Below are 21,557 nucleotides of genomic sequence, written 5' to 3'. Positions count from 1 at the left end.
GATGGTCTGACTGTGGCTCTCTGATTGAGGAACAGCAACAGATATGCAATAGATATAGATAGAGGTGTGGGTGCCTCGAGAGTGCCTCTGCCTTCAGAGAAGTCAGAGAAAAGGAAAAACAAAATGCTTTGCAGAAACCCACTCTCTTGCCTGGACTGATAAGCATACAAAAAAATGAATATACATTAAATGTAAGTGTAATGAAGAAAGTATCTGTCCTCATACGTTTCAGCATATTCATCCAAATTAATCTCCTGTGCTGGTTGTATGTAGCCATTTAACACAGGACAAATTTGACTCACTATTGACTTCTATTCCAACATAAACCAAACCAGCAACAATAACTGTGCGAAAAACTAGGACTGCAATCCAGCCCCTTAATCACTCAGGTAGAAGTGGCAGTTTCAGGTGAAAGGATATCCAGCCGCCCTGCCAGAAGTGAGCATGGAGATTACTACAGGTAGCACAAAACATGTAGTGCCAATGGCAGAAGACACCAACAATGACATATCGACAACTATAAGACCTTTGCAGAGGCAAGTACTCCACCTATTTCCTAGACTCCGTGGGACAGACAGATATCAAGCTCACACAAATTCAGCTGCCACCAATGTGGAAAAAACTTAATCATAAGAATTCAGCAGGAAATGAGATCTTTGAGAACCTTCAGAACACAAGAATCACAGTAGAACACTTCTCTTTCTTTGTAATATCTCTATACACCAGTGCCTATACTGGAAAACATTCCCAAAGAGCAATCCCTAGGAACACTTTTAGTATCTGCAGTTTCTAGTAGAGGACCCCAGTCTTTGCAACTGGTGGGTTTTTTAAGGGTTACATGGCAAATATTAATAAAATTTTGCCCAGTATAAGGAGGAGATGGGGGAAACAACAGCATACAAATTTTTAAGGTTTAGGGAAATAAAATGTTATAGAATTTTGGACCAGGGTGGGCTTTTGTTTATTTTTTTGTCTTAGGAATGAGTAAAAACAGATGATAATAGATACTTGATAATTGACATTTGAACACTTTTGTGTTAAACTTTTAAAGAGAATACTCCCTAATTTCTAACTTACATTATGCTGTGTTTCATAGAAATCCCATGCCAATGGGATTCATCTGTAGAGGGCTACATTTTGCCCACTGCTATAGAAATAAGTCTCCCAGTTTTTCCTACTCCAAAAATTACTAGAAGGAATCGTAGTCTTCAGCAACATATAGTTATTTTCTATAGTTACAACTATGGGTTATAGTAATTACATGCTGCACTGATGGCAAAACTGCACTGACTGGAGAACAAGGTACCAATACTGAATTCACTGAACAAAAATTCACATTTGTGTTGGTAAAGCAATAAATATGTCCAGTGTCTGCAGCCAATTCAATACTACTCCTTGCTATCACAAGGAGTGATATATCACACAGAAATTTCTACAAATAATTTCTGTATCTTTAAATGTAAAATTTATGGTGACTCAAGGAAATGGAGGATAAATTTTTACACCTGTTATATGTCAGCAATGGAAGACCTATCCTGCCCCTTTTTTGATCAATATCTTTCCACTACTGTGTCCTTCTGAAATTATAAATAAATCCCTGTGAAGTAAACCACATTGAACATTGGTTCTTTTAGATTTTCCTTTTTGCAAAGCTGTTCAGCAGATTCATTTCTTTTTATCCCAAGATGTTTCAGTGTTTAATTGTTATGTGACCCAAATATCCCAAAACCTAGAAGTAGCTGCTTTTATCAATGCACAGTCATCAACAAGCTTCACACCAAAATAAACATTTGACATGCTTACAGTTGCATCCTATCTTAAAACTCAAGAGCCAAAGCCACCTGTTCTCTTGCATTCTCTACTCCTTGCTTCTTTCTGTATGACCTGGAAGATGTTCCCACAGGAAGTTATCCTGGAGCAAGTCAACCGTCATCTAGGACCTCATATCTGGAATATGGCCCTTTTGTGCATAGATACAGTTTAAGGAGAAGATCAGCACACTATAGTGCAGCCCTGCAATCCAAGAAGCTCCTTCATTTTCAATGACATCAAAGGTATCTTGACTTTGGCATTTAGAAATCTAGAGAACGATTAAAATTCTGGAATACTCTGACAACAGCTGCTTTAAGCAGAAGTTACCAGATGGTAATATTTGTGTGGGTACCATGTCATCTGGCAAGGAACAAGCTAATGATGCACAAAATGCTTTGATGCACAGCCTTCAAGCAGTAAATTTAAAGTGATATGAGGCCATACAAGGACTCATCTACACTGCTCTGCAATTATGTATGACACAAATAATTTTTACCAATACAAGTGTACAGGTAAGGTGACACAAAGTTATTTGGCACATAATGGTTGTTGGTATAAAGTAAGTGTCATTCCTCAAAATGACTAATATTTGTGAACTTCTGCATAAATTTTCTATAGATCATATTTTATATATATTGAAGTTAGGATGGTGAATGTTTGGAATATAACAATCCAGCAGTCATATGGAGATTAGAGCACAGGCCTCTTTCAGTCATATTTTGGAAATGGAACGTGATGACAGCCTAAAACTCCAAAACCAACCAGGCCTGTCGAGTTAAAGGAAAACCACTGGAAAACTCAGGAAATACTATTTATATGGGTATATCATCAACACAGACAAGATTAGAGTTGTTCCCTGCAAAGAACAACTTTGTATTTCAAGGCAGCTAGCTTCAGAGCTATCTGCTCTATGTATATGCATAAGAGGTTCTGATTCAACTCCTTTGATATGAATATGATTGATAACAGAAAAATGACAGGAAGAGTAAGTGGATTTTTTGCACTGGTCTTGCAAGGATGTGTGAAGACTCTGAAGACTCAAAGCATCAATATCCTGCTCTTTTATTTACTGAAGAAATCCACAGAGCATTTTTCATGCAGAAGTAAAAGTATCAGTATCTATGAAACTATGTGCTATTTTAAGAAATATATGGTTGTGGTCTGCATTTCAATTCTTACTCCAGAGTTCACACACCCTATTGGTAACCAACCTGGCTATGCAAAACGCAAAACTAAAAATAGACCTTCACATGCACCTTGATTTCACTCTTTCATTCGATCCTTGAGCACTTGCACTACAAAAATGAGCATCTATTTAAAGTATACACTTTTACAGATCAAGGCTCAGTTGGAATCTCCCTGAAAATCATGTTGAACATGGAGCCTGCTGATTTAAATTGCAGTGTTGAAATCTTTAAAAAAGAACACAAAATAATTCTGAGTGATTAGTTCAACATTTTTATGTGCTTGAAAGCTCTCTGAATTTGGAGGTTTTGTTTGTTTCACTGAAAAAGTAGCAGGCTTGCTTTGAATTAAATAATCCATTTCTCATAGAATAAATTTATCATAAAATAAGAGAAGTCAGTTGATAGATAACCAAAGCTTGACCAAGGTCAGATAAATTATGTTCATGAATATATTCCTCTATAAAGCACAAATATATTACTCATTTCTATTATTACTTCTCTTAGGAAAGAGTCCCTTAGGCATACATATGCCATATAATCAACTGTTTAAAATAAACTAGAGCAAAATTCACTATAACTGGTCTAAGTCAGTTACTAGTCTGTGACTCTGGTGGTCATTCTTTGTTCTTCTATCTTGCTATTTAGGACTTCAGAGAAAGTAATTAGAACGATAATTGTTGTCCTTAGAAATTTAAGACAGAATAATCTCATCAAATCATATCAACTTATTTATGTATTTTTTTATTTGTTCTGTTGGGCAATTTCTCCAGGACAACTATTATATTCAATATCCTCAGTATATTAGCATCCTGTAGTAATGTATTTAAGTTGGGCATGTTTATTATATTTATTAACCAGAGGACAAAAATAACAGAATGAGATGTAGTAGAGCACATACATCTTCTGTGTAGTTAGCAAGTAATGTATTTAATTGTTTCTTCTTCATGTTTGTTGATTTAAGTGAAAGTCAACAACAGATTCTAAATTCAATACAATTTACTTATTACAGACCAAATTCTGTTCCAGGGTTTTGAGCAAACTTTAGGTACTATTTCCATATCCACCCAGACTAAAGATATAATCAGTTTAGTACCTGAGTACCTGTCTTTGAGAATTGACACAAATATGCACATGGAACAGAGTACAAGAACAGCATAAACAAAAATCATCTCTCTTGGTAGACCCTCACAGGTCTATTACAATAACATTACCTCTGTCACCATTTTACCTTGACTTACTTCATCAATATTTCTACTTTCTCCAGGGCTAGGTTTAAGCCACAAATTTCACATGCAACTCTAAACTCCCCTGAATTTTCAGATTAAGAGATATGTCAGAAATTTTAACTTTATTTTCCCATAGCAGGGAAATTATTCTTACAAAACAACAGTTTTTGCCTGTCCAAGTACAGTAAGTGAGCACACACTTGATTCTCCTGTGTGCAATTGTACAATTAAGCTTTTCCTATTCTGTTTATTTGTCATGATTTCACTTTGATCACACCTATGTTTTGGAGTATTCAGCTGACAAAACCACTGGTTTTCTTTTTAAATAGTGGATGAAGAATGATGAAAGTAGAGAAAATGTGCATCCAACTTAACACTGGAATTTAGATACATGATAAAATATCTAAAATGCTAAGGATGTTATGGCCTAGGGAGCTTTTTTGTTTCATGAATCATCATAGGACTTTTAGTGGTACATGGAGACAACACAAAACATCATTTAGACCAAGCACTGCAGTCTTCAAATAAAATGTAGATGAAAACTGTAGAAACTCTGGAGGTAATCCTACTGTCATTAAAATAAATTGCAAAATTGTTGCAAGACAGAGGGAGAAGGAGCCAGCTATCTGATAGGTTGTTAAATACTGAGCCCTATTTAAAAGTATGTAATTTCTTCAACACTCAATCTTCAAAGCAATTTGTCATACACTATCTAGTTAACTTTCACAATACAAGCATTGTTTCTAAATTTTGAAAATAAGGTAACTAGGGGTAAATTAGCAATCCTCTAGAAAAAGTGGGGTAACTGTGCCTTAGGAGCTGCCACATCCTCTCTGGTTCTGAGTAAATGTCAATATCAGGATTTAAAAACAAAATTTCTTGGCTCTTCTTCTCAGGACAATATCCAAAACACTGTCTCATTTTCTATGATGCATGAAAACAGACCTAAAAAAATACCAGTACCTTCCACCTTGTACTATGTATATCTCTTAATTTTAAAAATATTTCATGTAACTCTATCCAAGCTCAATAAAAAGCACCTACAATCTGAATCAGAAAGTACCAAGCATATTCCCACCAAGGTCACACTCTTACTAGCTTTTTTACACCTGCATTACAATGCCTGCAAAAATAGTTACCCTATAGTCTAACTTCTGGAGAAATTCCTGCTTTTGCAGATCTATTGTTGTTAGGATGCAACAATATCAAAGTTGTATAAGGCTTGCCAACCGTTTTATCATTTCTTTACACCCTGTGGGCAGACAGCAAGTACAATTAATGCAACTCAATCCCTTAAGTCAAAACTACCGAGATCCAAGAATTTAGTATTTTTCTAATAGTGAATCTGTCTTTAACCCACAGAACTGCAACATGAATGGAATATAGAGTAGACATAATAGCTTAGCAAATAGATTAACATTTCAATTACTTTTATCACCTTAATAACAAAGAAAAAATTAATCAAATAACTGCAGGATTAAGTAGTTACTTTTTAATATTTCCAGTCTTATTACGATTTGTCCAAACCCATTACAGGTACTTACATATCCCCATTCTCAGATAAGGAAAATGCAACCTATTTTTGTTCAAAGATAACATACTGCAGCAGGAAGCATTCCTGGTGATGCAAAGGTCCTAACAAAACTAGCAGTTGGGTAGAACAGAGACATTGTGCTCCTTGCAGATATTTAGCAAATGGAATTTTCATGTTAATCTGGACCTGTCATTTTAAATGACACCTCCTGACCCTCTGCAAGAATGGGTAAATGGTGTTGGATGTTTCCTAGGTTCTTTAATACAAATGTCTTCAGGTAACATAACCTTGCTAATCATATTTAACATACCAATATAAAACCCTGATCCTCATTTATTTTGTAAAGATGCTCACAGGCTTTTTCATTTTGCTTATCTCTGTTATCAAACACGAACTCAACTTCAGCACGAAGCTGCTATGACCAATTCAGATAGTGATAAATCTCCTTTAAATTACTTGTTTTATGCTCTGTTTGCATCAGTAAGTTGCATTAAAACATGTCTTTCAAGTTGGGATAGTCCGTGTCTTGTTCAAAGCCTTGATTCTGATAATTCCATCCTCTTCAAGATCCCTTTATAGCTTCCTGTGTAGGTAAGCAGTATTTAGTACAAAGGAGAGTCCAACTCCAAATACAGACAGTTGTGTTTAGCACTGTGTTTGTTACCACATTCATTTCCTGCATTCCTGTTCCAACATGAATATAATTTCCCAGTGCAGAGAAGCCTCAGTTGTAGACAGCTTAGAGATCAGCCTCAGGCCATTGGTACTCTGGAACAGAAATGCTAATCTTTCCTTGGAGACTCATGCCATTTCTGGAATGAAGGCTGATTTGTCAGCTTACAAACGAGGATGTTAAGTTTACTTCTTGGAGCAAGCATACCTGAAATTTTCACAGGGATGGGAAAGACTATTCTTTCTGTGCTGTCACTACTGGAATTATATATTTTCAGAAGTTATTCAGAAGGGAATGACTTTGAGGAGTGATCAATTCTCCTTTACTTCTCACTATCACCAAACAGCTCCAGACCCTTTCCCTTGCTCTTGTCAGGCTGATCACTCTCTTCATCCCCCTATTTAAACTTGTAAGAGAGGAATGAATGCTTTATCACTGCTGGGAAGGAATGGTTGCACAGGGAGTAGGGAAAGGAACAAAAAGAAAGGAAAAAGCTGTGTGGTTAGGTTTGGTTTTGACACCCTATCTATGCAATAGTCCATAAAGATTCATGCCACAGCAACATCTTGTATCACATATTGCCTCATGTAGAGTTAAATCATTTTTTAATTTGGAAACTTAACAATCAGCAAGAATGCTAGCTGGCAGTACACAACAGCTCCTTCATCCAAGGAAGGATTCACATCTCCAAGAAGGACATATTCCTTCTGCTGTCAGTGAGCCATTTTCTACTTTGTGCCAAAGAGTCTGCAGAAGGTCTGTCAGTCAAGACAAAACACATAGATTGAAAAACTTGGCCAAGCCATTCCCCACAATCAGCTACAGAACTGAGAAAAAACCATACAGCATCTGTAGAGGATATAGGAGAAAAGGTGACTTCCAGTTCAACCGTGGGTGAGAACAGATACGAGAGACATGTCACTTCTACTATTCTGAATACATCTCACCCCCACACCCATGTTCACACACATCCATACAAACTATTGCTGAAAGCCACAACACAACATGGTGAATTGCATCCTTTGCACATTCATTTAGGACCCATAAGGAATGGTGCCCACCCACCCTCATTGTACGACGTCACACGTGGCACTGTCCCTCTCTCACACTGCCACTGTTACAGTTCCAGCCTTTCCTCAGATCTCCTGCTTTTCTCTGTTGCTGTGCAGATATAATTGTATTGTTGCAGTTGCCCCAAGGCAGTCATTCTTACCTTCACATCTTGCACCAGGGTCTTCACCACCAGCAGCTGACACAGCTCATGTGAGTCATAATTACAAGCCTATGTATATCCTATGTAGTGCTGGTTTGGTTGGGAAGAAGCTTTGGTTGGAAACAGAAGAGCAAAGAGACAAAGATGGATGGACCATTCATCTCTCAGATATGACTAGAGGTACATGTTGCTGCAACAGATTTACAAGTAGACCAACACTTTTTTCAATTTGTTTTCAGTGCTCAGGGTTATTTTTGGCCAAGAATGTTATTCTTTGAGTGTCTGAGCTCCTCTGGAGGCTTCTTCTTCCTGTGAACCATGGACTGGTTCACTGAGCAGCCTCCAAGTCCTGTGTGGTAAGCTATCAGTTCCAAGAAGAATGAGTCAAGTGTTTGCCCACATGAAATTCATTCCCTGTTATTTTAGGAAGAGGCAGAGAGGCTCATAATTCATTCTCATCATTGCTGGGAAGCAATCACCAAGTCTCTTGCACAATGCAGTGAACAGTGCTTTCATAGTGATTTAGGCAACATACTGTTACAGCAGAGGTAACACATGACATGGCAATGCCATGGAATATGCCCTTCTAACATAAATTAAATACTTCAGCATATATCCCCGCACTCCACTTCCACAGGGATCATCCATCTGCATCCAGATTGAGATGTGTTGAAAATATTATAAAACAGATTAATCTAATTAATTTTAAACTTGTTAACGACAGCAATAATTTGAATTCTTGTTAATATCATGAAATAAACCTCATACATGTCCACCAACATCTATGCTGCTCATTTTTCCTTTGAATGTGCAGGCCTTGGAATCCCTGGATCTTGAGTTTTCTTTTGGAAAAATAAAGCTCAATCTATAAAACTATATTTCATTTTGCCTTTTTCTGAAATAGACTGAATCTATGTTCATCCTTCCTTTTGCTGTGCAGATGTGTCTTCTTCAATGAACACAGAAAAGCAATGCTTAGCAGGGTCTCAGCTGAAGATGTTAAATCCTCCACTCCAAGCCCAACTTGACACAAGTCGTAAAGATAATCTCCTTTATCAGACTGAAAATTTCTATCTTGAGTGCCACTGCACAGACAAAGTTATTGCAGTGCTCCATATGGCTGGTGGATGGATTCATCCAGGCTGAAGTACTTTATCACTGTAATGCCTAATTAGCTTAATGAACTTCAGAACCTGTAGAACCTACCAGCCCTGCTTATAAAGTCCATATCATAGAATCATAGAATCATAGAATAGGTAGGGTTGGAAGAGACCTCCAAGATCATCAAGTCCAACCCCTGATCCAACTCTAATTACTATATCATGGCACTAAGGGCCACGTCCAATCTCTTTTTAAAAACCTCCAGGGATGGTGAATCCACCACCTCTCTGGGTAGGCCGTTCCAATGCCTGATAACCCTTTCTGTAAAGAATTTTTTCCTAACATCTAACCTAAACCTCCCCTGGCAGAGCTTGAGCCCATGTCCCCTTGTCCTATTGTTGGTTGCCCGGGAGAAGAGACCAACCCCCGCCTGGCTATAACCTCCCTTCAGGTAGTTGAAGAGAGTGATGAGGTCGCCTCTAAGCCTTCTCTTCTCCAGACTAAACAACCCCAGCTCCCTCAGCCTCTCCTCATAGGACTTGTGCTCAAGTCCCTTCACCAGCCTCGTTGCTCTTCTCTGGAAAAAAAAAAAAAAAGAGCGTGAACGCAGTCCCCCACTACCACAAATTATGCAGTCGAGTTTCCCGCATTTGGGGAAATCGCAGGGGTCAGCACACCCGGAGTGCAAGGGATGAGCCTCGCCCTGGGAAAACCACCTGCCTGATCATGGTGTCTCCCCTGCCAGGTAAGTATCATGAGTAAAGGTACCTTCAGACAGGCTTCTTGCACCAACTCCCAAATCCTGCCTTCTCCTATGGAGTAGCATTGAGTCATATACTTTTCTATGAAGGATCTGGGGACAGTGCCTGCTCTACAGATGCACAATGAAACAGTAAACAACACAGAACACCATGTCATGTAAAAAGAGAGTAACAAGTGGTCACTGTAGCTGAGACTGGGGTTAAATTTACTTCTAAAGCTCCTCTGTCAACAAGTTATTTAAGGCTTGCCTCTATATTTTTATCCTTCCTTCTGGTTTGAGTTTCTGGATCATTACTGCAAATTAATGATAAATATATTAGTAAGATAGACTTCCTTCCAGTGGTTGGAAACATGTATCTTAGAAACATGTTCTTTTACCAGTTTATTGCAGCGAGAATTAAGGTTTCCAAGAAACAAATCAGGCTATTTATATATTAGATGAGAAACACAAAGGATAGATTTTACTTTTTAAATTTCAGCAAAAACAAGAGTAATTTATAGCTGTGCTATTAAGATGTAGTCTGGAGATCAAATGAACAGATGTAAGTACATTTCTAAGTACTCATCAGTTTAGTTGGTTATGAGTGAGAATGCAGATTTTTACATTTCATATAAAAAAGATGCTGGAATAATCTCAGCAGCATCTTAATTCCGCAGTCTTTATGATGTGCTTGAAATTGCAACATGTGCAATTTCCTCTACTGTTCAGAGGGTAGTGTAAGTATTGACAGTTGGTAAGTTCTCTAAAGAAGTAAAACTTGTGCTTTAGAGAGCCATTTAAGAGAGTGGTCTCATCCCTAAGTGATAGCTGTAGATGGCAACCAGTCAATAATACTTTTCAATTCTAATGGTTCAAATCTCACATCGATTCAAATGTGATTCTTTGCTAATGTGATCCCCTCACAATGTAAGAAGTATGTTGGTTAAACTCATGTGACTGCAGCTTCCTGGAAAGAAAATTTAGAATAATAAAGCCACAGAAAACTGCAGAAAAACTCCAAACACATTACGGTACACCCAACTTAAAACAATATCCACTGAAAGAAAAACAGAGAGAAAGAAAGCAGAGAACCAAAGCATAACATTAATTGATGTGAAAATCCCAAGGATACATTAAGATTGCCAAAGGTTGGGAATATACAGTTATGTCTGATATTTATGGCTTGGAAAACTAGGCTCTAAAGCCTCTAAGGAATTTTCGCATCACAATTACATTTGAAATCTTAGTCTTGATTGCCTTTTTTACTCCAGCATTTTTTGCCATGGTTGGACTAGCCCTATACGCCAAGATGGTAACTAACAAATGGAGTAAGACAGATAGAAAAACTCTTTAGACCTCTTTCAGTGATTCAGCAGGAGGGAGACTGACATAAATCGGTTTACGTTTTAAAATGGAACGAAACTCCACTTTTGCCTCCCTTACCAATTCTTGTAGATGTACGTAAAGAAAAATTCTGTGGTATTGACCTGCTTGTACTTTTAAGATAGAGGACAGGGGAAGAAGTAAGAAGAGGGGAGGGAGGAAAGGAGGGAGAAAGGGCAAGCTGGTTAATGTTTTTCTTTCAGCTTGTTTTTTATGAGTCACACCACTAAGTATTTGCATTAGCAGGTCTCCTGCTGCTGCTAGATCATTCAACTGTTTGTTTAGTTGCTATGCCTCTTGAGAAGTCCAATGACACTACATTTTTATACAACTTCCTTGTAATTTTACTAATTAATTAAATCTTTAAGAAACAAAAAGTTCCCATCACTGTGATACCTGTAGCAGTAGCAGTCCCCCCAATCTCAGTGCTATTACTCACTTAAATAAAGGTTACAAAACCAGAACAATATTTATCATTGCTTCTTCCTATGTTGTCTCCTGACCAAATTGTATCAGAAAAAGTGAAAATAACAACATAACTGGAATGTCGCAATTATCAAGTTTAAAGTTCAAAGCTTTTTATTCCCACTTGCGAATTCAAATAAAAGAGTTGCTGAATTTTGAACAGCATTTGCAGACCCAAACACTGAGTATAACTTTGACCTAATCACTTTGAAAGAGTTGTATTTCTTCCTTCAGGTATGAGACTGACGTTGCTCAGAAACACATAAAATCAGAAGCTACATAACACTGAGACTAAGATTGCCTTATTCATGCAGAATCTTGCTACTGAATTTAACAAGAGCAGGGCTGTAAGCAAAACTCCATCATGGTCAGCATGAAGAGAAGCTGCTAAGTCTAATTAAAGCACAAGAAGAAAGATCAGTAAACAGCTTTTTCTGTCTTTATGAGGATAACCAGCAACTTTCTATTTGATCTCATTTCTCTCTTGCTTACTCCTCAGCATTCTTAATTTCTTTAGTAATTTGCTTTCAACAAACCTTTTTTTTCCCCTTTTCAAGAGTGCCAGTATAAAATATGCTAATTAAATACAAGTTGCAAACCTGCCCATTAGATTAAAACACAATAAAATCATCTGAACTTACGTGTTCACAGAGAAGGATAGTTCAGACAAGAGATCCACTCTATGTGAGAGACGGGTCCCAAGAGGAGCATTTGTAAAGGAAGCTCTTCAGAATAGCTCTGTATCTTCTACATAAGGTGTTTGTTTTGGTTTCCTTCTCCTTAATCAAAACAATGACTGATGGGAGAAAAGTAGGTGTTTAAAGGATGTAAAAGCCTTGTCTTGTTTGTAAAAGAAACAGCACATTAAGAGCAACTTTTCTTGATTGCAGGCTTGTGATCTACGCAACTTTCTCTTGAGCACAGTTCAACCCCAAACAGCGACTGTGTATAAATGGTATCTTCTTACTTATGACATCTGTTCCCTGTGTGAATTTGGACATGCGTGTCCTGACTTCAATAACAAGAATGCTTTCTTTTAAGTTACTTGTTATTCTTGCTACACCAACATAACTGAGAGAGTATGAGCTATAGCTCTTGTCTATCATCAACAGAACTATGGGATAATTAAAAGACTATTCAGTTATTTCTATGCAAATTAACTACCTAAGTGAAATTTAAAACATGGCTTGCCCTTCAGAACATTTGTCATCTGTAGGGATCTGCTAGAAGACAAGTAGCTAGAAGATAAAAATGCTTAGTTGCCTGATTTAATTAATCTGAAGACTTTTAGGGAAAGAAAGTCTGTCTTCCACTGCCCACCTGGGCATATTTTTTGAAGTGACTGAAAACATTAAATAATTCTCTGAAGTTTAATGTCCCTCCTATACAACTGTTGCTTTATTCTAGATCTGTTCTTGCCCTATATGCCACTTGGGTTCAAAACAGCCTTCAGAGAGAGGACTTTACTAGGATGACTCTGAAACAGCAGTGTCTACTGAAAACTTAACGCTGCAAGACACTGCAAACAATTCGTGTTCTGCAACTGATACTATTTTCTGAAGAGTAGTATTGATGTTTAAATCTCTTTAGGTGTACACAAGGAGCACCAACGATCAGTATGTTCTACCCAGAGTGCCCTTCCTCACCTCCTACTCTCTGGCAGGTGAAAACTACTGGCTAAAACAAAGCTGTTCCTCTGTATTGGCTGGGGTACAATGAATAAGAGTATACTATAACTGCCAGTTAATTAAAATAGTCCTTGAAGTGCTAAAACACTATCTGGGCTCTGAAAATGCTAGATTTAATCCCTGCTGATAATGCCAAGAAGAATTTATTTCAAATTTACATGAGCCTATGCAGTTGCTTTGCTTATGGTACAACCATTTTGCCTCATATTGTGGCCTGCATTCTTCCGCTACAGTTTCTTCAGTTTCAGCTGTGCACTGTGATACAGCTTCTAAGCAGCTTCTTTGGGAGCTGCATAATCAGAAAGGGAGGGGATACAGAGTTCTTCATAAACACATTTTTTTAAAACTGCAGAAAATATCAGGGTAGTGCTCATATGAAGTTTAATTTGTCCTTTGGTCACTTAATGCAGATAACAGACAGTGGCTATAGAATGTGTGTGCCCTGGGCTATATGCCGTTTCATTACACACACGTGGCTCCCTTTAAGTTTAATGTGAATTCAACGTACCAAGGAAAGAGAGGACATACCCTTCAGCGTGAATGCACGTTCTCAAAAAAGGTAATGAACTCCCACAATAATGTCTGTTTCTAAGACAGTGTTAATGACTGAACATTGATAACGAAGCACTTTTATGACTGATACATACATATCATGTGTTCATCTCAGTCAATATCATTGTACTGACAGCACAGAATTATGTTTTTCTGTCAACTCCAATATCACTCTAAACATCAAACATGAGGGGAACATTCCTGCTTCCCAGATCTTATTTTTTTAGTGACACCTTCAAAGAGACATCCAATCTGGAAGGGCACCAAGGCACAGAACTCGCTGACTGACAGTACTGCCCTTCTGGTCAAGGCTTCAGCCCTGTTCCCACCTGAGCAGCCCCAACCCCACATCGATTAAACCCGTGTTCAATCTGCTGAGCCGAACAGCTTCCACCGCTCTGCCCGTGTGTCGGAGCGCTGGGGGTGATGCGCCGGCTCTCAGCCGCACACGCTTCGCCAGCCTTCGCTGCCGAGACCCGCGCTCGGCTCTAAAAATAGCACGGCAGAGCTATAAATAGCAGCCGCCTAAAGCGGCTCCAAAGTGCCCCCGCGAACGCCGCTGCTGCTGGGCGGAGAGCGGCCTCGGGAAGGGCCCCTGGGGGAGGGGGAGGCGAAGGATGGATGGATGGATGGATGTGAGGGCGTGTGTGGATGGCCGCGGGGCAGCGGCCGCGGCGGGCACGCCCGGGGCAGGGCAGGGGCAGCGGGGCCCGGCCCGGCCTTGGGGCTCCTCCCCGGGCAGCCGCGGTTGCCGGGCGGGTCCCGCGGGCCGGAGGGCGCTGCTGTGCGGGGCTGGGGCCGCGGGACCTCGGCGGGCCCCCTCCTCCCTCCTTCGGTCCGTCTACGAGGTAACGCGGCCCCCGCGGGCAGCGAGGAGCCGGGAGGTCCCCCCGGGGCTGCGGGGAGGGCAGTGCGGGGGCCGGGATCCGAGCTTTCCTTAGCCGTGCCCAGTGGCAGGACCAGAGGCCATGGGCACGCATTGAGACACAGGGGGGAATATCGGGAATCCCTTTCTCCTTTGAGGGTGACAGAGCCCAGGCACAGGTTGCCCGGTGGAGTGTCCATCCTAGGAGACATTCAAAAGCCGTCTGGACATGGCTCTGGGTGGCCTTGCTTGAGCAAGGGACTGGACCAGATGACCTCCAGAGGTCTCTTCCCCCCTTCCCACCTCAACTGCTCCATGATCATGTAGAGCCCTGCTTAGAACACCACAACTGAGGATCCTCCTTCACTTAACACATCTAGGATTGTGCTTAAATTTAATAAGAGCTTTGTAGTCTGGTGTGTTGCTGGTGCTTCTGGCTTTATGGTGGAGAAGGTCTCTTAGGGCAAACTTTGATTGCGGCTCGCAGGCCTCCAGTGGAGAGCTGCTGGTGCCTTAAAAGAGCGAGCAGCAGGGAATTGCATTTAATACCTTCTCCTTTCAGTTCTGACGTTCTTTCTGCAAGTAACAACAGGGCTCCCCTACTATGCTGTATGATCTCGCTCTGTTAACTAATTTCCCCTTGTAACAGGAATGCTCTTGCTCGCACAACAAAAATAATTTAAAAAAATCCTGTCAGTAAAGCCTGTTAGCTTCATGGTGCTGTAGTTTTAAACAATGTTGTTTTCTCCTACTGAATGCTCTGCTTGCATTCTGATCTAAACTGTGTCTTTCATCATTTGATTTGATAAGAAAGAGCAAAAAAAAAATCAGAAAATTGTCCAGAAGGGACAATTGTAGGTAATTTACTGAGAAGAAGAGCTGAGTCTCCATGATTAAACCAGCTAGTGTTTTGTTGCAGTAGGTTAGGTTGTACTCTGTTGCAAATGTTCATGCATTGGAAGATACTCAGACCTGCTTCAGACGGATTAATTGTAATTAGGTACATTTTTTTTTCAATTTTCAATTCTGCCAGCAAAAAGTGCCTTTTTTCACAAAATGGAAAGTTTAATTGCAGTAATCCAGTACTGCTACACTTTTTGGAGAGTTCATTTTATGAAGTCTTTAGCAGTCAACAAGGTCTCTTTCAGCTGAGCTCTGATGTTTGAAGAAACGAGTTGAGTACACAGTTTTTGTATACAAGACAGAGGTGTGGCCTCTCTGTTGCTACACAAACACACACATACCTGCCCATATTTCTTCATACCTACTTGAAAACACCAGTGAGTTCTAGAGGATCAAATTGTGACTTCGTTGAGGTTAATGTCAACATCACTGTGGACTTTAGTGGGGATCAGAGATGGAACCAAATTTACAATGGCAATTGAAAATCACAAGTAAAACGTACTAGCTCATTATAATCATTATACATTTGTTGTGTTTTATTGAGCCAATTTTGTAAATGATAAAAATGGGAAAAGGATTTTATGGGGGGTTTTAGCCTATTTTTTTATGAATTACAATGAAATGAAAACATGCAAAAACGTGTCCTGGTGATTTTTTGATTAATATAATATGAAAATATTAAGAAATTGCAACAAAATAAAGAAGTTCCCATCTAAATAAATGAAACAGTTATGTAGCTGAAGTTATAGAAACCTGCTAACTCATACACAAGGAGCTGTCAGTTCCCAAAAATGTGGAGACCTAAGATCTTTGTTAGGACACGACAAGGAATATACAGGTGCAGATAGATAAATAAAGACTTCAAGATCTGGCTGGTGCTAGCAGCCTGATCCATTAAGAAAATGAGAAAGTCTTAACTCTTTTAGTTATTTACAACTGTTTGGCCCCATTCTGCATGGGAAGTGAATTCCTGCTGAAAGCTTTTTTGCTTGTCACATAGGAAGGAAGCATTATAATATCATTCTTTTCATCCTGCAATATCTGATTAGTCAAGCCAAAATCTCACAAACATATGATGATAACTTTACCACTTATAATTCTCCCAAAATTTTGCTGGTCTCAGCCTTGGCTGAATTTATCATTAATATCTGATGGCATATTTTTCCATGTCCTCCAAAACCACATTAACTTTGAGACTGTAACTTTAGAGATTTTGGCTGTAAATCATGTTTAAATTTATCTCAGCACATTTAGATATCAGTGGCTGTCTTTAGGTCTTCAATTTAAAACTTTGAAGTTGTTAATTTGGCTTCATTAGTTGAAGTGTCACAGTATACAGTTTGCTGGAGTATTTGGAAAATTTGAAAATGTTGAGTTAATATTACTTGCCAATTTAGAGGAATTGAAATGCTTTCAAGGCAGGTGCTGAAGTGTTTGCTAATACTAAAAAGTATTGATAAATACAAAGATCTTGTTTCTCATCATTTTAATTTTGTTTAAAGATGACACTGTTGTATCAACTACTCTGTAACAAATTCTAACAGATTTACTGTGAAGAATAATAAATCTCTTCCTTTATTCAGAAGGTAACTTCTGGGAATTAGAAGATGTGGTATGAGGACAAGAACAGATTGGGTTATATGTATATACTTGCTGATGGCAGGATGCTGAACTAGATGGACTGCAGTTCTGACACAAAAGAACAATCACTTTTTTTACGTATGTCACTAAAAAGTTACAGAAAGCTCAGCTTCTGGAGCAGTATTCATATCCTCAGTGACTTATACTGGCTCTGCAGTTATCCCCTGAATCATGCTTCATACATCCTCATATGGGGTTTTATTTTTTGGCATTTAGGAACAGACACATCACTGTTCCTGCTATCCTTATGCTAGAGGCTTTATGACTAGATGGAGCAGAGCTGTTTTATTGGCTTTTGGCCACTGGGAGCTTTTTGCCTACTCTGGAGAAATTTCCACTTTTCTCTCATCCAGTGCTTTGCCCTCCCGTGTCGCTGTTGTGGCCACAGTTGTGGCTGATCGTGACTTGCTTTGTGACACCTGACACTGATTATGCCTCCCCAGTGCTGAAGGTGCTGCAGTAAAGCTTCCTGGCAGCCCCGCCAAGTGCACAGCATGCCCCTGACACGACATAAAGAAAAGAAGAAGTTCCCAATTTTTTTTTTCTGCTCTTCAACCATCAGTCTGTTATTTCTATCTGGTGCAGCTGCTGCAGGAAGAGGCAGTATTACCTTTGTGAACTGTGGAAACTTGTAGCTGACTGCTGTGAGCCAGCAGGTTTCAAATGTGAACTGCAGTTCCTTGTGAAGATCTTATGTTCAAGATGGTCACCTTTGACCTACCACATGGCACATCAGTGATGGTTTACAGTTCTGTGGGTTGAAAAATTGAAAATGGAAATAATAGTATAATAGTAAAGAGCATGACAATTTAATAGGATGGAATTATTCTCTTGTTGAAGTCCTAACAAAATAAATGATAGACTTATTCATGGAGTTCATTCATGTAACATTGTAGTTTCAGCAACTGTTCTGAACACTTTTTATATCTGACAATGCATTAAACCTGACAAAAAGACGGAAAATTCAGTAATTCCTCACTGTATAGAACAGAAGCTGATTTCAAAATTTCTTGCTTTGTCAGGCAATAGCATTTCAATGTCACATCATGTAGAAGTCAAAGCATGTGCATGAGCAGAGGAAATCAAGTCCAGTAAAGGAAAAAATATCTAAAACTCAGGGGAGGAGAGACAGCAATTACCAGCTGCTCAGGTTAAATATTCTTTTATGTGTTCTTTCATACTTTTGATTTTTTTTTAATTTATTTTTATTTAATTATTTAATTTATTTAATTAATTTTATTCATTTTTACTTTCTTAATTTTAAATTAATGTAGTTCACACATGTCTTGACATTCCTTGGCATCTAAGCACTAGGATAAAATTAACAGAATATGTTATGTGAAGGCCTGTTAATTAAGAGTGCATTTGCTCTGTCTTTTTCTTTTTTTCCCACTGGGCATTAGTTCCAGTTTCAGCCTTTATAGGCAAGAGGAGACCAAGCAGTAAATAAAACGTGCAAGACTGGTAGAGTTAGGGTTTGTTCTGTTTGTAGGTCATTGGCCCTGATGCAGCCTGTGGCTTTTTCTTGCCAAAACAATGCAGACAAACTGTCAGCCAAGCTATACTGACAGAAGAAACTGAGTCTGAACAGTTTTTTCAAATTTATAACTTATAAGTATATAGTATCATTTATATGAAGGCTGTAAAATGGCAAAACACTTTACCAGTGCTGCCCTGAGTCTGACTAGAAGTTCTTTAGTCAAATATGTCTTCAATGCTGGGCGTAAGCAGATGCCTGGGAAAGTGGAAGAACAGGGCAAGATCACAATACTTTCCCCTAACAGTCTCCCCCCTCCGTTTTTCCTTTCTCAGCCCATTTTGGGAAAATGCCCTTCAATCTTTGGCTGACCAGTGTGGTGGACACATAAGCCTCAGAGTTTTCCAACAGCACCCATCTCATGTTTCAATGCTTATTTGTACTTAGCTTGTTTCTCGTGACTTGCTGGCTGTGCTGTGTTAGTTTTTAAATGTGGCAGGTCAAGAGACATTTTGTGAGGCACATGTCTGCACAGAGTGAAGGACAACTATTGCCCTGAGAAACTTTCAACCTCTGCTTTAACTAGACAAGACAGATTGGAAGGCGAAAAGGTACACATCATGGTCTTTGATGCTCTAACTTAGGCACTAATTATAAATATATTCCTGAAGTCTGACAGTGCATTGCTGCAGAGTCACGACAGCAGAACCCTTCGTAGCAATTTGAAGCTCAAGGAAATTTCCACTGCCTCAGCACTCGACCTTCTTCACAGGGAACAGAGAGAAAACATTTGCTTGCTCTGGGGGAGAGCAGAGCATGCTGGTGGAGTAGGCTGCACATCCTTGGCTGGATGCTGCCACAAACCTCCCAGTCAGTAGAAAAAGGGATACTTCGAGGTGTAGACCATGTCCGAGGTGATTCTTGGGCATTGGTAGAAGGGAGAGACTGTATTGCATCCATCCTGTGAAAGTTAGTGTTCTCTCTGGCAAAGAGAAGGTTTTTGGAAGGAGCAGGGCGGGTAGAAGTGATTTCAGGGCTTGAATTTTCAAAGGAGTCTAAAATAACTGAAGTAAAGTGCCAGTAGCAGGTTCATATCCATCAGCAGAGACAGAATAAATTTATTTATAGTTTGCTTTTACCTGCCCAGGATGGGGCCATATTTCTTGTTGATAAATGTGAAGTGCTTCACTTACAGTGTGCTTATTTTAGAAACCCAAAAAAGAGTTCTTGCCTTTATTAAAATAAGTACTTCACTATGTTGCCCACTGAAATCCATGAGCTTCCACAGCATGGCTGCATACTTGAGAGGTAGCTCAGTTACTTTCTCAGGCAATTATGTAATTTGTTCTTCATCAACTACAGTTTATATTAATGAATAGACTCCTTGCTGTCAAGTTCTTTCATTTGGATACCATGTAAATTATAACAATTTGCAGATGAGCTCTGGCCATGAGAAGCCCAATAAGAGTGATTCTTTATCCTGCAGGGCAAGAGTATAGGCTAATCAGTATTTGAGCAGCCCTCAGCTGTTTAATTGAGATAAAAGGACTGATACAATTATAGTGCTCCTTCTATTTATTTCAGAATCTTGAAAGTGTTACTAGGAAATTATGAATCTGTCTTGGATGAGGAGAAATAATTGATCTATATGCAGCTACCCAGAAATGACATGCAGAAGTGAGTGAAAATGTCTGAGGTCTTATGAAAAGAAAGACAACCTCCTTAAATACACCGTTAGTTAAGCCATGTTCTGTTTTGTTAATGACAAGAGATAGAGAATAAAGAGCAGAGCCATAATTTTTCCACATGCTTTTATGATTTTCTTATTATTTGTCTTCTGTTCTTATTTTTCTGCCTGTATATATACTCAAACTGTAACATCTCCCTTTTACATCAAAGAAATTCAATGAAGGACTGCCTTGATCTTTCTTGCTTTCATCTGTCTCTTATTGCTTCTCCATGTTTTCTCTGTAGCTACAAGTGGATACCACCCAGTGACAGCAAAGGCATTTGAAAAGGAGTGTCTTTGCTCCCTTGAGGGGGCCTTGCAGCTGACAAGTACACTGCTAAAACTGGATCTGGCTGATCAGCTGGAGAATGGCCTGGGTTTGAGTTCATGCATATCTTCATAGGGGCTCTCTAGGGTATCACTTATGTAAACTCTAACAGTTCCTTAATTTGCCTCCAGCTCTTAACAGTTAATCATGTTGTTGAAGATATCATTAAATACCACAAATACAAGTATCAAAGTGTTCATCCCATACAAGTATGAGAAGCTCTAGTAGAGGCAGTTGAGTGACAGAACTATTCCATAGGAAGGTCCAAAATTAGGGAAAATAAATAGTGCCTTAATAGAATGTGTATGAGAACCCCTCTGCTTGTGCTTTTAAATACATTTTTTTAAAAATTAATTGAATCTGGAGGCTCTGTCTGGTAGGTTCCCAAATCCCAGGGCTTTCACATTTTTGAGCTATTTACACCAGAGTGAGTCCCAAGAAGCCCAGGGGAGGGTCTCCCAAGACTTCATAACTCAGAGTCTGGGCATAAGATGAGTTCTTAAAGGTCTCAGGTTTCTTCCTGCTCAACGGGAAGGCCAAATGTGACGTGTAGCTTCTGAGTTCACAAGAGTGAGAGGATGGCTCTGCTACTTCCACAAAGTTGGTGGGTCTGGAATCAAGCAGGTGTTGGACTGGCAAACAGAGGGGAGACCATATGGTGTGACTGCTTTGAAGCTGTAAGTCCTGGGAGCCCCTGCTTTCCTGCAGCTGGCAGGGTTCCTTGCAGGCCTTATTTGTGAATTTCAGTGAAATCTTTTTCTTTGCTGCAAAATATTTCTGTTTTGGCAAACTAACAAATAATGCCCACAAAAATCCCGTTTTTCTAGAAATGTTTTGTCCAGCTTTAAAGTATTGCAGAAATAACAGTCAAGCTGGATTTGTTTTTATATTCTGGATTAAGTTTGCAAATACTGGTTCCATATCTGATGCCTGACAAGGGATTCAGGCTTCTGCAGGTATTGAGATATGGACCCAGAGTGATGCCAATCCACTGGGAAATTAATGTGGACTTTAGGATGCTGACAAATAATGCAAATC

General features: G+C 39.3%; 1 non-coding gene across 1 annotated transcript; it reads right to left on the bottom strand.

Moving 5' to 3' along the window:
• Positions 1-9,335: 9,335 nt before the first annotated feature.
• LOC113966920 lies at positions 9,336-9,499 on the bottom strand. The gene has a single exon (XR_003534011.1). It is a non-coding gene; the product is annotated as a U1 spliceosomal RNA (small nuclear RNA).
• Between the last annotated feature and the right edge of the window lie 12,058 nt (positions 9,500-21,557).

This window comes from Neopelma chrysocephalum, unplaced genomic scaffold, assembly GCF_003984885.1.
Source record: "Neopelma chrysocephalum unplaced genomic scaffold, ASM398488v2 Primary Assembly neopelma1_61b, whole genome shotgun sequence".
NCBI lineage: Eukaryota > Metazoa > Chordata > Aves > Passeriformes > Pipridae > Neopelma > Neopelma chrysocephalum.
The sequence above is the reverse complement of the archived record's forward strand: the minus strand, read 5'-3'. Positions and strand labels throughout refer to the sequence as shown.